We start from the raw sequence: 16096 nt of genomic DNA, 5'->3' as shown, positions 1-16096 counted from the left end.
ATAATTTTCAACATATTGACAATAGTGTGTGTGTGTGTGGGGGGGGGATCTGGTTCACGTCAAACACAGGCACTGTCAGAATGATGGGAGATGATTAATTCAAGGACACTCATTCTGTGTATAGACGTTTAGGTAAGTAAGAAGGATCCAGTTACTCTCATAACCACGGGCACGCACGCACGCGCACACACACACCCACACACACACAGTCGTGGACAGGCCATGACATTTATTATGTTACTGTGTGGAAGTAATACCCCTACAGCTTGCAAGCAGGGCCTCAGTCTTTTCGAAGCATCTGACAAACCAATCTGTCCTTCTTCAGGCTAGCGCGTCATACCTAATGTGTGTCAAAGTGGACGACTTAGAACACTGTGCTCTTCAGGCACCATGAGTAGAGTAGACCACACACACATTGGGGAATCCAATGTTTTATTCACGAGTTACACAAGGATTTTTTTTACCATGTCTCTTTCCATATTATTCCTGAGATTGGGTAAGGCTCTTCTATAAATCCATGCTGAGAGAGGAGAGTCTTATATCAGTGTGAATCTATAAACTATACTGGGCCGGCCTCAGCAGCACAGCCCATGTCTCAATGGCCAGAGGATGAAGAGTCAATTATCGTCATGTTTGACTTTTTCTTCTGCTTTTTTTTTTTTTTTTTTTTTTTTTTTTTTTTTTTTTGGAAGAAAGAATTGCATCAGGTCTGAGCAAAAAGAAAGTCGTTGTGATCCCATGCGTGTGTTACGGAGACAACGCTTCCACCCTTAGCTCTGCATCAGGTTGCATCTTTTCCTAGCGCTTTTATTTTGCGTCAATGCAATTTATTACAGTCTCAAACAGATAGCTAAAGATTAAGAGCCGCAAGATCACTAACCCCATGTTCAGATGTGTTTCTATGTTGCTGTGTGATATATAGTGAGTACTGAATAGCATTTCCTTGACTGCAGTGATTTGGGGGAAGTCAGCCATCTCTAGTTATATATGTACAGGACATCCTCTTGTTCCCTGCGGTCGTTCCAGCAGACCTGTTAGTCAGCGTAGATAAAACCGGGTCCTGGGGCACCTCAGCTAGGTAATAGCTCCATGTGGTCCCGTGTGGCTCAGAGTGTGGCGTTAGCAACGCAAAAGGTTGTGGGTTCAAGTCCCGCAGGGATTATACACATATGTGGTATGTATCTGAATAACGATAAAATCCAATTCAGAGACCAATCGTTTGGCCCTAAAGAGTGTCCCCTAGTTAACTATTTAGCAGTCACAGACTTGCCTCTGTGAACTGTACCGTAGAAGAGCTTAAAAATGTAAAAAGGGGGTAAGTGACAGGGCTTAGGCACTGGGGGCTAGTTAGCATTAGCAATGTAGCCAGAGCCACAGGGAAGCACATCTGGCTCTGTCAGCTTCATTCATATTGCGTGGTTGAAATAGCTGCCAACTCCAGAGGATTATGCGGGGGAAAGACAGATGTCTTATTAAGAATGACATTATTTTCTTATTTCACTTTTGGTGTAGGGCTTGAGTTAAGGTTGAGGGTTAGGGTTGAACCGAGATGTGGACATGGAGCTCGGGTTACGGTTGAACCGAGATGTGGACATGGAGCTCGGGTTAGGGTTGAACCGAGATGTGGACATGAATCTATGGTTAGAGTTGAACCGAGATGTGGACATGAATCTATGGTTAGGGTTGAACCGAGATGTGGACATGAATCTATGGTTAGGGTTGAACCGAGATGTGGACATGGAGCTCGGGTTAGGGTTGAACTGAGATGTGGACATGAATCTATGGTTAGGGTTGAACCGAGATGTGGACATGAAGCTAGGGTTAGGGTTGAACCGAGATGTGGACATGAAGTTAGGGTTAGGGTTAAACCGGGAAGTGCACAGGAAGCTAGACTTAGGGTTAAGTTAGGAGAGGGATTCCATTTCCCTGTGCTTCTACCGTGAGGTTTCTTGCTCAAGGAAAGTCCAGGGAAAAAAGGTGATGCATTGTCCATCATGTGGCTAGATTAGGGTAAGGGGTAAGTTTAGGGTTGGGTTAAGGTTTAAGTTGTACAGTACATACCTGCAAAGAGTGTGGTGACTATCATGAATTGCTCAACCTGCTAACCTTTCACCGCAGTGGGCTAAATCAGGGTCACCCAGAGTGTTTCTTGGTAGTCTTAAACAAATCTATTTTGAAACAGAAGTATACACCTCACACACATGGTTATGGGCTTAAACAAAGAAGACACCTGTATCATATCAGATATAGAGTTGAAAGGTATTTAATTTTGAGTTTGCATCCCAATATTACACTTTATATACATCACAGAAGACTGAAATATAACAAAACCATTTGACATAGAAACACTGGATTTTGGCCGTTTAAAAAAATAAATATTAATAACATTTCACCCATGAGGCCACTAGGTCATTTGACTGCAGGAAAGGGGTCCTGATGTATTGTGTGGCTGTTGGTTTAATGATTATTAATATGGCTGTTGTGGATGTTGGCGATTTGCTCCGATTCATGTTTTTAATTACAAAACAGCAAGACCAAGGCTGTATTTGAGCCCTACTGAGAACATAGGACTGATTAAACCCTGTGCTATTCATGCAGGCTTTTTATTGATTCATTCCTCATATTTGTGCAAGAGTGAGATTAAAATCAAGCAGAAAATGAAGCAGAGTTGGGAGAAAGATCCCTGTGTGTTTTGAAGCTACCTTACCGTTCTTATTATTCAAACGAGCTTGTGCTAAAGGCTTCAATGATTATATTAGTATTTTCAGTCATGGAAAAACCCCCAAATCAAATAACCATCTGCTAGCTGCATCGCTGGCAGTACCCTAACTTGTTTTACGGCTAGATCCAATCAGTATCGCTCGATTGAAATTTAAAGGCAATGTTCCCGCGTTTGAGGAGACTGCATTCACAGTAAATGCTGCACGGTAAACGCTGCATCGGAAATTACCTTTACATTTGAATGCGGATCTTACGCAATACTTCCGCGATAAAGATTGATTCCGGCCCGTAGAGTGAGTCACGGGTACAATCAATTGATAACTGAACCTTTCATTTATCTATATTACGATTAATCCCCTTTTAAAAAGGGCAACCGAGTACATTCTTGTGTTGGAGAAAGCCTAGAGTCATATGAACAGAATACAGGCCCTTTTAAACAGGCTGTGAATGCTAAATTGATGAAAGCTGAAGTGTACCAAAACCCTCTTCCTCCCTGTGGTCTATTAGATGTTGACAAATGCTGTTAGATGTTGTGTGTGTGTGTGTAACCTAATGACATTTTCAAAGCCATACAATTAAGCCCTGACCTCAATGTTTATCATCCACAATGTTCCCCCCTGGTGTCGACAATGACATCCAACAAGGCTTTTCAATGTCAATCACAAAGTATTGCAGCAATTAATCATCTCATCACATATCTAATCTCATGTCATTCCACCAATAAGGTGGTCTGTACGGTGGGATCCTCCCCCATCTCCTCGCTCTCGTTTTCTCTCTTTCCTCCTCTCGCTCTCTCCTCTCTCTTAAAGGAGAGAGAGGAGCTCTCAGATCAAATGCTAACAAGACAGTGATGAGTGACCTGTTTCCAATAGGTAACAGTCTGTCACTGGGGGGGCAATTCAGATATAGTAATGTACGCCTTACCTACGCCCTTCTCAGTATTTGGTGTGGCTGTCGACAGACTCACTAGAACATATCGAGAGAACAGGTGTGGCTACCAGGTGTGGTGTGGCTACCTTGTGTTCTGAATAATTTTAATTCAACTGCTGAAAACCCTCCCACTTGCTGGCAACAGATTTTCTCATGGAGTTTTCATTGAATAGTGGTTCCAGTTCATTTATCTTAAGCCATCCCTTTAAATACGGTGTACCTTTTAGCTAGAATTTTGTCGACAAACTCACCAGAACATATCGAGAGAACGGATTCAGAATATTAGGTATCAATGAAAAAAATCCATCTAAATATATGCATATTCGTCTCTGTTTCAGCACCAATTGGTAGATAAAAAAATACTCTTATCTTGTATATTATTTAGGTTCAGGAAAGTAATAATGAATCATAAAAAACAAGTTCGGAGAGCCGTTACACACGAGAGCCTTTTTGATTCATTCTGAAAATGGAAAAAAAAATTGCGACATTCAGTTCGACCCAGGGTAATGTTTGAAAATTAGTGTACATAGAATCATAATAGCAAGAATATGCGCTCGTCTATTGCCTGCACTAACAATGGAACTGTGTGATGACACCGCCATGCATCGGGTTCAAACCGTCACGGATTGGTCTGCGCTCCGCTTCATTTTCATTAGCCTACATTGTTTTTTCTCTATACTATCAACTTTTACTAATGATCCTCATCAACAATCACACGTCAGTGACAGCGTTTACAGAGGAAGCAAATGAATGTAGGCTGTACCAACTGAAGGGAACTAACAGTAAACTGGCAGTTGAATATGTTTGGTTATTAGGCCTACTGACGGTTGATACTGATAGTGGCTAATATATAATGGCGCAAGAGGGGATGGCTGCCGTTTTATAGGCTCCTAACCAAATATGCTTCAGTTTGCTGCCATATGACTGGTTTCACATGTCTCCAGCGATTTATAAGGTCAAATAGATCTAAAACAAGTGTCATTTATATTTACAATTCCCTTCTCCAAACAGATTAGTAATTTACCTAGCTCTTATCAATAGCTCTTATCAAGTTGTAAATTACAGTGCATGGAGAATGTTATTTCTATTGGGGAAAATTAAGTAGGTGCTTTTTCCCACTTGAAACTGGTAGGTTCGCTAGACCTTATTCATGGTTTCCTCACGCGTAAAGGTGGTGTAATTATTAGGTAATTAAGTCAAGGTCAGAATATAGAGTATCTGTAGACACCTCCGCCACACCTTTATTTATTCAATCTCCACCCAAAACGAATAGCGGGTGAATAGCATGCATGCTATTCTCACGCTTAAGCATTTACCTGCACTTAACTCGGGTTGGAATCGGCCCCAATGTGTTTAAAGAAGATGTCACGATCGTCGTCAGGGTGGAAATGACCGGACCAAGGTGCAGCGTGGTGAGCGTACATTTTCCTTTATTTATGTAAATGTCGCCAACAAAACAAGAAACAAAGAACCGACCGTGAAGCTCACTAGGGCTATAGTGCCACTAACAAAGATAACTACCCACAAAATACAAAGGAAAAAAGGCTGCCTAAGTATGATTCCCAATCAGAGACAACGATAGACAGCTGTCCCTGATTGAGAACCATAGCTGGCCAAAACATAGAAACAAACAACACAGAATGCCCACCCCAAATCACACCCTGACCTAACCAAATAGAGAAATAAAACAGCTCTATAAGGTCAGGGCGTGACAGAAGAGCATGATAGAAGAGGCCTCTGCATCAATTATAGTGAAATAAGTTATACCTTTGCATTAACATTTATGCTTATATACAGTTGAAGTCGGAAGTTTACATACACCTTAGCCAAATACATTTAAACTCAGTTTTTAACAATTCCTGACATTTAATCCTAGTAAAAATTCCCTGATTTAGGTCAGTTAGGATTACCACTTTATTTTAAGAATGTGAAATGTCAGAATAATAGTAGAGAGAATTATTTATTTCAGCGTTTATTTCTTTCATCACATTCCCAGTGGATCAGAAGTTTGCATACACTCAATTAGTATTTGGTAGCATTGCCTTTAAATTGTTTAACTTGGGTCAAACGTTTCAGGTAGCCTTCCACAAGCTTCCCACAAAAAGTTGGGTGGATTTTGGCCCATTCCTCCTGACAGAGCTGGTGTAACTGAGTCAGGTTTGTAGGCCTCCTTGCTCGCACACACTTTTTCAGTTCTGCCCACAAATGTTCTATAGGATTGAGATCAGGGCTTTGTGATGGCCACTCCAATACCTTGACTTTGTTGTCCTTAAGCCAATTTGCCACAACTTTGGAAGTATGCTTGGTGTCATTGTCCATTTGGAAGACCCATTTGCAACCAAGCTTTAACTTCCTGACTGGTGTCTTGAGATGTTGCTTCAATATATCTACATCATTTCCCCCCCTCATGATGCCATCTATTTTGTGAAGTGCACTAGTCCCTCCTGCAGCAAAGCACCCCCACAACATGATGCTGCCACCCCCGTGCTTCACGGTTGGGAGGGTGTTCTTCGGCTTGCAAGCCTCCCCCTTTTTCCTCCAAACATAACGATGGTCATTATGGCCAAACAGTTATATTTTTGTTTCATCAGACCAGAGGACATTTCTCCAAAAAGTGCGATCTTTGTCCCCATGTGCAATTGCAAACCGTAGTCTAGCTTTTTTATGGCGGTTTTGGAGCAGTGGCTTCTTCCTTGCTGAGCGGCCTTTCAGGTTATGTCGATATAGGACTCGTTTTACTGTGGATATAGATACTTTTGTACCTGTTTCCTCCAGCATCTTCACAAGGTCCTTTGCTGTTGTTCTGGGATTGATTTGCACTTTTCGCAGCAAAGTACGTTCATCTCTAGGAGACAGAACGCGTCTCCTTCCTGAGTGGTATGATGGCTGCATGGTCCCATGGTGTTTATACTTGTGTACTATTGTTTGTACAGATGAACGTGGTACCTTCAGGGGTTTGGAAATTGCTCCCAATGATGAACCAGACTTGTGGAGGTTTACAATTTGTTTTCTGAGGTCTTGGCTGATTTCTTTTGATTTTCCCATGATGTCAAGCAAAGAGGCACTGAGTTTGAAGGTAGGCCTTGAAATACATGCACAGGTACACCTCCAATTGACTCAAATTATGTCAATTAGCCTATCAGAAGCTTCTAAAGCCATGACATAATTTTCTGGAATTTTCCAAGCTGTTTAAAGGCACAGTCAACTTAGTGTATGTAAACTTCTGACTCACTGGAATTGTGATACAGTGAATTATAAGTGAAATAATCTGTCTGTAAACAGTTGTTGGAAAAATTACTTGTGTCATGCACAAAGTAGATGTCCTAACCAACTTTCCAAAACTATAGTTTGTTAACAAGAAATGTGTGGTGGTTGAAAAACGAGTTTTAATGACTCCAACCTAAGTATATGTAAACTTCCGACTTCAACTGTGTGTATATATATGTGTGTTTATGTTCAAACAGAAAAATGTGTCATATTTGTACAAGCACACTCACACAAACAGCATTCTTGTCTCACTAATTACATCAACAATGCATTGTTTCCTATTGCAATTACTTACACTTATTACTACCTTAATTGAAACAATCCAGACACAGCCATTCACATACTTCCTTTCCCATTTATGCAATTTTCTCTTGAACCACTGGGGATTTACTTAACTATGTCAGCTCATGATTCAATTTAGCATACTTAGTCTGTGTAATATATAAATCTAAGATGATCCATTATCCATCTGAGTAGAGGGCCTATTTAAAGTTAATTAGATGTGTAATGCAACAAGAAATTAATCTGCTCATGTAAATAATGGGTCTAGTCTATTCTGTGGCTGAAAGATGGTTCTTGGAAATTCCCTCCGCCACACACACCACTCTCCCTTGTGATGCCTTTCAGAGGAAATGGATTGTGTCTCGGCAGATATTTCAATACGGCATGGCCAGACGGCAAAATAGGATTTCTCGTTATCCAGGGAATAGATGTACACGTCATCTGTGACAGCCACAGCACTGTCTCTTAGTGAACATGCATTACAGGCACATTGTGGGCTTTCCGTGGTAAGTCAGCCTCAGAACCTTCTCAAGCCTAGAGGAAAGAAGCATCAGTCCTTCTCATAGCTCTGGTTTCTGCCAAAATCAGTGTAAGAGAACATTTCACAGATAATCCAATATGTTCGTTATGTTCACGACTAAGGTTAAGGGAAGGTCATAGTAGATGTACAGAAGTCTGTGCCAACGAATGATGCCTCTGATGATACAGAATAATTAATGAACATGGGCAGGCCTGAACACAGAATTGGTCTCATTGTGGTTTGAGCAGAATGGACATACACAGAGCCTAGGTTAGACATTTATGGCCCCCACTGATACTAAACTCAGCAAAAAAAGAAACGTCCTCTCATTGTCAACTGCGTTTATTTTCAGCAAACTTAACATGTGTAAATATTTGTATGAACATAACAAGATTCAACAACTGAGACATAAACTGAACAGGTTCCACAGACATGTGACTAACAGAAATTGAATAATGTGTCCCTGAACAAAGGGGGGGTAAAAATCAAAAGTAACAGTCAGTATCTGGTGTGGCCACCAGCGGCATTAAGTACTGCAGTGCATCTCCTCATGGACTGCACCAGATTTGCAAGTTCTTGCTGTGAGATGTTACCCCACTCTTCCACCAAGGCACCTGCAAGTCCCCAGACATTTCTGGGGGGAATGGCCCTAGCCCTCACCCTCCGATCCAACAGGTCCCAGATGTGCTCAATGTGATTGAGATCCGGGTTCTTCGCTGGCCATGGCAGAACACTGACATTCCTGTCTTGCAGGAAATCACGCACAGAACGAGCAGTATGGCTGGTGGCATTGTCATGCTGGAGGGTCATGTCAGGATGAGCCTGTAGGAAGGGTACCACATGAGGGATGAGGATGTCTTCCCTTTAACACACAGCGTTGAGATTGCCTGCAATGACAACAAGCTCAGTCCGATGATGCTGTGACACACCTCCCCAGACCATGACAGACCCTCCACCTCCAAATCAATCCCGCTCCAGAGTACAGGCCTCGGTGTAACGCTCATTCCTTCGATGATAAACGTGAATCCGACCATCACCCCTGGTGAGACAAAACCGCGGCTCGTCAGTGAAGAGCACTTTTTGCCAGTCCTGTCTGGTCCAGCAACGGTGGGTTTGTGCCCATAGGCAATGTCGGTAATGTCTGGTGAGGACCTGCCTTACAACAGGCCTACAAACCCTCAGTCCAGCCTCTCTCAGCGTATTGCGTACAGTCTGAGCACTGATGGAGGGATTGTGCGTTCCTGGTGTAACTCGGGCAGTTGTTGTTCCCATCCTGTACCTGTCCCGCAGGTGTGATGTTCGGATCTACTGATCCTGTGCAGTTGTTGTTTCACTTGGTCTGCCACTGCGAGAACGATCAGCTGTCCGTCCTGTCTCCCTGTAGCGCTGTCTTAAGCATCTCACAGTACGGACATTTCAATTTATTGCCCTAGCCACATTTGCAGTCCTCATGCTTCCTTGCAGCATGCATCTTTCTTTTGGTGTTTTTCAGAGTCAGTAGAAAGGCCTCATTAGTGTCCTAAGTTTTCATAACCGTGACCTTAATTGCCTATCATATGTAAGCTGTTAGTGTCTTAATGACCATTCCACAGGTGCATGTTCATTAATTGTTTATGGTTCATTGAACAAGCATGGGAAACAGTGTTTAAACCCTTTACAATGAAGATCTGTGAAGTTATTTGGATTTTTACGAATTATCTTTGAAAGACAGGGTCCTGAAAAAGGGACGTTTCTTTTTTTTGCTGAGTTTATGATGAATGGGCAGGGGTGGACTTAGTAATTTGGTAGCCCAGGCAGAAGTCAGTCTGAGCCCCCCCCCCCCCACCCCCCCCCTAAAACATGTATTACCTTTTAATGTACCATAAGCACAGCCAGTCATGATGTTTTCATCTGATTGTCAAAAAAATAATATCAAAAAGTAGGTTACCTTCGCACGTTCATCCCTAATAAATCCAGCATCCGAACTGTGCACCCGCCAACTTTCTGTCAATTCGCAAGTGGCTGAAACTTTCTCACTGGAGAAAGCATCTGAGCAAGCGAAACAGCACCCCAATCTTACTATATGTAACCCATGTATTTGATGCTGTCTGGCCAAAAAGAGTGTGACATGCCATACTCTTTTTGGCCAGACAGCATCAGCTACATGGGTTATACAGTTGAAGTCGGAAGTTTACATATACCTTAGCCAAATACATTTAAACTCAGTGTTTAACAATTCCTGACATTTAATCCTAGTAAAAATTCCCTGACTTAGGTCAGTTAGGATCACCATTTTATTTTAAGAATGTGAAATGTCAGAATAATAGTAGAGAAAGATTTTTTCAGCTTTTATTTCTTTCATCACATTTACATACACTCAATTTGTGTTTGGTAGCATTTCCTTTAAATTGTTTAACTTGGGTCAAACGTTTCAGGTAGTCTTCCACAAGCTTCCCACAATAAGTTTGATGAATTTTGGCCCATTCCTCCTGACAGAGCTGGTGTAAATGAGTCAGGTTTGTAGGCCTCCTTGATCGCACACACTTTTTCAGTTCTGCCCACACATTTTTTATAGGATTGAGGTCAGGGCTTTGTAATGGCCACTCCAATACCTTGACTTTGTTGTCCTTAAACCATTTTGCCACAACTTTGGAAGTATGCTTGGGGTCATTGTCCATTTGGAAGACCCATTTGCAACCAAGCTTTAACTTCCTGACTGATGTTTTGAGATGTTGCTTCAATATATCCACATAATTTCCCCCCCTCATGATGCCATCTATTTTGTGAAGTGCACTAGTCCCTCCTGCAGCAAAGCACCCCCACAACATGATGCTGCCACCCCTGTGCATCACGGTTGGGATGGTGTTCTTCAGCTTGCAAGCCTCCCCCTTTTTCCTCCAAACATAATGATGGTCATTATGGCCAAACAGTTCTATTTTTGTTTCATCAGACCAGAGGACATTTCTCCAAAAAGTGCGATCTTTGTCCCCAGTGCAGTTGCAAATCGTAGTCAGGCTTTTATGTGGCGGTTTTGGAGCAGTGGCTTCTTCCTTGTGGAGTGGCCTTTCAGGTTATGTCGATATAGGACTTGTTTTACTGTGGATATAGATACTTTTGTACCTGTTTCCTCCAGCATCTTCACAAGGTCCTTTGCTGTTGTACTGGGATTGATTTGCACTTTTCGCACCAAAGCACGTTCATCTCTAGGAAACGGAACGCTTCTCCCTCCTGAGCGGTTTTATGGCTGCGTGGTCCCATGGTGTTTATACTTGCGTACTATTGTTTGTACAGATGAACGTGGTACCTTCAGGCATTTGGGAATTGCTCCCAAGGATGAACCAGACTTGTGAAGGTCTACAATTTTTTTTTTTTTGGTCTTGGCTGATTTATTTTGATTTCCCCATGATGTCAAGCAAAGAGGCACTGAGTTTGAAGGTAGTCCTTGAAATACATCCACAGGTACACCTCCAATTGACTCAAATGATGTCAATTCGCCTATCAGAAGCTTCTAAAGTCATGACATCATTTTCTGGAATTTTCCAAGCGGTTTAAAGGCACAGTCAACTTAGTGTATGCAAACTTCGGACCCACTGGAATTGTGATACAGTGAATTATAAGTGAAATAATCTGTCTATAAACAATTGGAAAAATTACTTGTGTCCTGAGGACAAACCGACTTGCCAAAACTATAGTTTGTTAATAAAAAATTTGTGGAGTGGTTGAGAAACAAGTTTTAATGACTCCAACCTAAGTGTATGTAAACTTCCGACTTCAACTGTATCATCTAATCTCATACATCTCTTCTGCCTTGACGACGATGGCAGTATTATCATCAGCACCTGTCTTTTTACTAAAGAAATGTGTATTTTATCCCCCTAGAGCAGGGACAGTCAACTAGAGATGAAGGGCCGCGGGCTGGTCAGGGGGCCGGAACATAATTACAAATAATTTGTCAACTGCAAATTGGCCGCAAGAAGCACAAACTGATATATTTAACTAGTAATTTCAAACCTTGCTTACATTTGTTTAGGATAACATACTGTTTATCTCTTTAGTATGGGTGGGTGTACTTTGGAACAGATTTGCTGATGTTTTTACAGTCTTTTGTGTCCAACAATAAAATATTTTTAAAATATATACAGTACCAGTCAAAAGTTTGGACACAGCTACTCATTCAAGGGTTTTCCTTTATTTGTACTATTTTCTACATTGTAGAATAATAGTGAAGACATCAAAACTATGCAATAACACATATGGAATCATGTAGTAACCAAAAAACTGTTAAACAAATCCAAATATTTTTCATAGTTTATATTCTTCAAAGTAGCCACCCTTTGCCTTGATGACAGCTTTGCACACTCTTGGCATTCTCTTAACCAGCTTCACCTGGAATGTTTTTCCAACAGTTGAAGGAGTTCCCACATATGCTGAGCACTTGTTGGCTGCTTTTCCTTCACTCTGCGGTCCAACTCATCCCAAACCATCTCAATTGGGTTGAGGTCGGGGGATTGTGGAGGCCAGGTCATCTGATGTAGCACTCCATCACTCATCTTCTTGGTCAAATAGCCCTTACACAGCATGGAGGTGTGTTGGGTCATTGTCCTGTTGAAAAACAAATGATAGTCCCACTAAGCGCAAACCAGATGGGATGGCGTATCGCTGCAGAATGCTGTGGTAGCCATGCTGGTTAAGTGTGCCTTGAATTCTAAATAAATAACTGACAGTGTCACCAACAAAGCACCCCCACACCATCACACCTCCTCCTCCATGCTTCATGGTGGGAACCACACATGCGGAGATCATCCGTTCACCTACTCTACGTCTCACAAAGACACGGCGGTTGGAACCAAAAATCGCAAATTTGGACTCAACAGACCAAAGGACAGATTTCCACCTGTCTAATATCCATTGCTCATGTTTTTTGGCCCAAGCAAGTCTCTTCTTATTATTGGTGTCCTTTAGGAGTGGTTTCTTTACAGCAATTCGACCATGAAGGCCTGATTCACGCAGTCTCCTCTGAACAGTTGATGTTGAGATGTGTCAGTTACTTGAACTCTGTGAAGCATTTATTTGGGCTGCAATTTCTGAAGCTGGTAACTCTAATGAACTTATCCTCTGCAGGAGATGTGACTGTGGGTCTTACTTTCCTGTAGCGGTCCTCATGAGAGCCAGTTTCATCATAGCGCTTGATGGTTTTTACGAATGCACTTGAAGAAACTTTCAAAGTTCTTAAATTGTCTTGATTGACTGACCTTCATGTCTTAAAGTAATGATGGACTGTCGTTTCTCTTTGCTTATTTCAGCTGTTCTTGCCATACTATGGACTTGGTCTTTTACCAAATAGGGCTATCTTCTGTATACCACCCCTACCTTGTCACAACACAACTGATTGGCTCAAACGCATTAAGAAGAAAATAAATTCCACAAATGAACTTTTAACAAGGTACACCTGTTAATTGAAATGCATTCCAGGTGACTACCTCATGAAGCTGGTTGAGAGAATGCCAAGAATGTGCAAAACTGTCATCAAGGCGAAGGGTGGCTAATTTGAAGAATCTCAAATTTAAAATATATTTTGATTTGTTTAACACTTTTGGTTACTGTGTTATTTCATAGTTTTGATGTCTTCACTACTTTTCTACAATGTAGAAAATAGTAAGAATAAAGAAAAACCCTTGAATGGGTAGGTGTGTCCAAATGTTTGACTGATACTGTATATACAATGCATTCGGAAAGTATTCAGACCCCACATTTTGGTATGTTACAGCCTTATTCTAAAATGGATTAAATTGTTTTTTCCCTCAACAATCTACACACAATAACAAAGCAAAAACAGGTCATTAGAAATGTTTGCAAATAAAAATCTGAAATATCACATTTACATAAGTATTCAGACCCTTTACTCAATACTTTGTTGAAGCACCTTTGGCAGCGATTACAGCCTCAAGTCTTCTCGGGTATGACGCTACAAGCTTGGCACACCTGTATTTGCAGAGTTTCTCCCATTCTTCTCTGCAGATCCTCTTAAGCTCTGTCAGGTTGGATGGGAGCGCCGCTGCACAGCTATTTTCAGGTCTCTCTGTAACACTCTGATCGGTTTCACCTGTCTTTGTGCTTGTCTCCACCCACTCCAGGTGTCGCCCATTTTCCCCATTATTACAAACCTCTGCCTGCCCTGACTCCGAGCCTGCCTGCCGTCCTGTACCTGCCTGACTCTGACCTGATCATGAACCTCTGCCTGTCCTCAACCTTCCCTTTGCCCCGTGCTATAATAAATGATTGAGAACTGTACTATCCGCCTCCTGTGTCTGCATCTGGGTCACATCCTGCGTCGGGATAGTACGAACTGGCCATGATTGACCCAGCAGACTCAGACCAGCTCCACAATGCTGTCTCCCAGCATGGAGCCACCATTGGAAGGCATGAGGAGTTACTGCCAATGCCTTATGGAGGGACTCCATACCCTGGCAGAACGCCATGACCATGCATTCGATACATTGCTGGAGCAATTCTGTGGATTCCCTACAAGGCAGCAAGCCACACCAGTAATTTCCCAGACTCTCAGCAACTCCGCCACTAGCGACATTTATTCCCAGTCTACCCGTGTCCTGAGAACCCCGCTTACCTCCTCCGGAGCGCTACGCTGGAGATTTTGGATCCTGCCGGGCCTTTCTCTCCCAGTGCTCCCTCATCTTCGAGCTGCAGCCTTCATTGTTCCCCTTGGACCACTCGAGGATAGCGTACCTCATAACGCTGATGTCTGGGAGGGCACTCGCCTGGGCTACGGCGGTGTGGGAGCAACAGTCCGCCGTCTGCCTCAGTCTGAAGGAGTTTGTGGCGGAAGTACGGACGGTGTTCTATTCTCCGTTGTCCGGGAGAGAGGCTGCTCGTAAACTGCTCCAGCTACACCAAAACTCCCGTAGCGTGGCAGACTACGTGGTGGATTTTTGCATGTTGGTGGCTGAGAGTGCCTGGAACCCAGAAGCATTGTTCGACATATACCTTCACGGATTATCGGAGGTGACCAAAGATGAGCTCGCAGCCCGGGAGCTGCCCATGGACCTCAACTCCCTCATAGCCTTGACCATCCAGATCAATGGGCGGCTACGAGAACGTAGGAGGGAGAGGGAAGCTGTTCACTGTCACCCTCACTCGCCCTCGATTCCCAACTCGCCTCAGAGGAATCCCGAAAACCCCCAAAGTACTTTCAGAGAGAATCCAATGTCACCCGAGTGCTCACGGGTACCACCGAGGGCGGTCGACTCGCCTCCTCTAGAGCCCAAGCTACTGGAAAAGGCTTTATTGTCTCCGGATGAATGTTTACACAGACTGAACACCAGGAGCTGTCTGTATTGCAGGACTGCAGGACATTGTATTTCCACCTGTCCATTAAAAAGACCAGGCTCATTAGTACGTATGACTACTCTGGTCAGCCGTACCGGGATTTTCCAATCTCCCATTACTCGCACCCCTCTTCATGCCACCCTGTTGTGGGGTGACCAGGCCAAATCACTCCGGGTGCTCATTGACTCTGGGGCCGATGAGAACTTTATGTACACTACCATGGTGTTGGAGCTGGGCAACTCCTCTCAACCCCTCTCCATTCCTATGGACGTCAGAGCGCTGGATGGGCGCTCTATCGGCAGAGTCACCTGCACTAGGATTCCAATGGACCTACGAGTATCAGGAAATCACAGTGTGTGTATGCAGTTCCTGCTCATAGAATCTCCCCATGTCCCCGTAGTTTTGGGGAAATTCATGGCTCCAGAAGCACAATCCCCTGATCGACTGGGCTACTGGTTCTATCATGGATTGGAGCCCTTTCTGCCCTGCCTGCCCCGGGACGTCTTCCTGCAGGCTTGAGAAAAGCCACGGATCTCTCCGCCATTCACGCAGAATACCTGGACCTCCGGGTCTACGTCTCTCCCTCTGCATCGACTGCGCCATTGACCTTCTCCCGGGCACCACACCCTTTCGGTGTCAAAAAATCAAAAATTAAATTCGGTAGTTGGGGTACCCTGCCGTAAAGTCCAAGGGCCCTGAGGCTGGGTTTCTATTAAGCTAGCCTTTTCGAGTACCAGGCTTCCCTAATATGGGTAAGCCTGGGAACGTTCATGGCAGAAAAATAACTAAATAGGGGTGTAGACCCAGTGTAAATCAGTGACGCCTCGCAACATGTTAAACCAATCAAATTCCTTGCTTGTCCGGCGCGCTAATAGTGCTCACTAGATTAGTATCGTAGGTGCAACAGTGCGTGACGATTCATTTTAGTAATTTTTTTTTCTTCACCTTTATTTAACCAGGTAGGCCAGATGAGAAAAAGTTCTCATTTACAACTGCAACCTGGCCAAGATAAATCAAAGCAGTGCGGCAAAAACAACACAGATTTACACATGG

Source organism: Salvelinus namaycush, chromosome 7 (genome assembly GCF_016432855.1).
Source record: "Salvelinus namaycush isolate Seneca chromosome 7, SaNama_1.0, whole genome shotgun sequence".
Classification (NCBI taxonomy): Eukaryota; Metazoa; Chordata; class Actinopteri; order Salmoniformes; family Salmonidae; genus Salvelinus; species Salvelinus namaycush.
The sequence above is the reverse complement of the archived record's forward strand: the minus strand, read 5'-3'. Positions refer to the sequence as shown.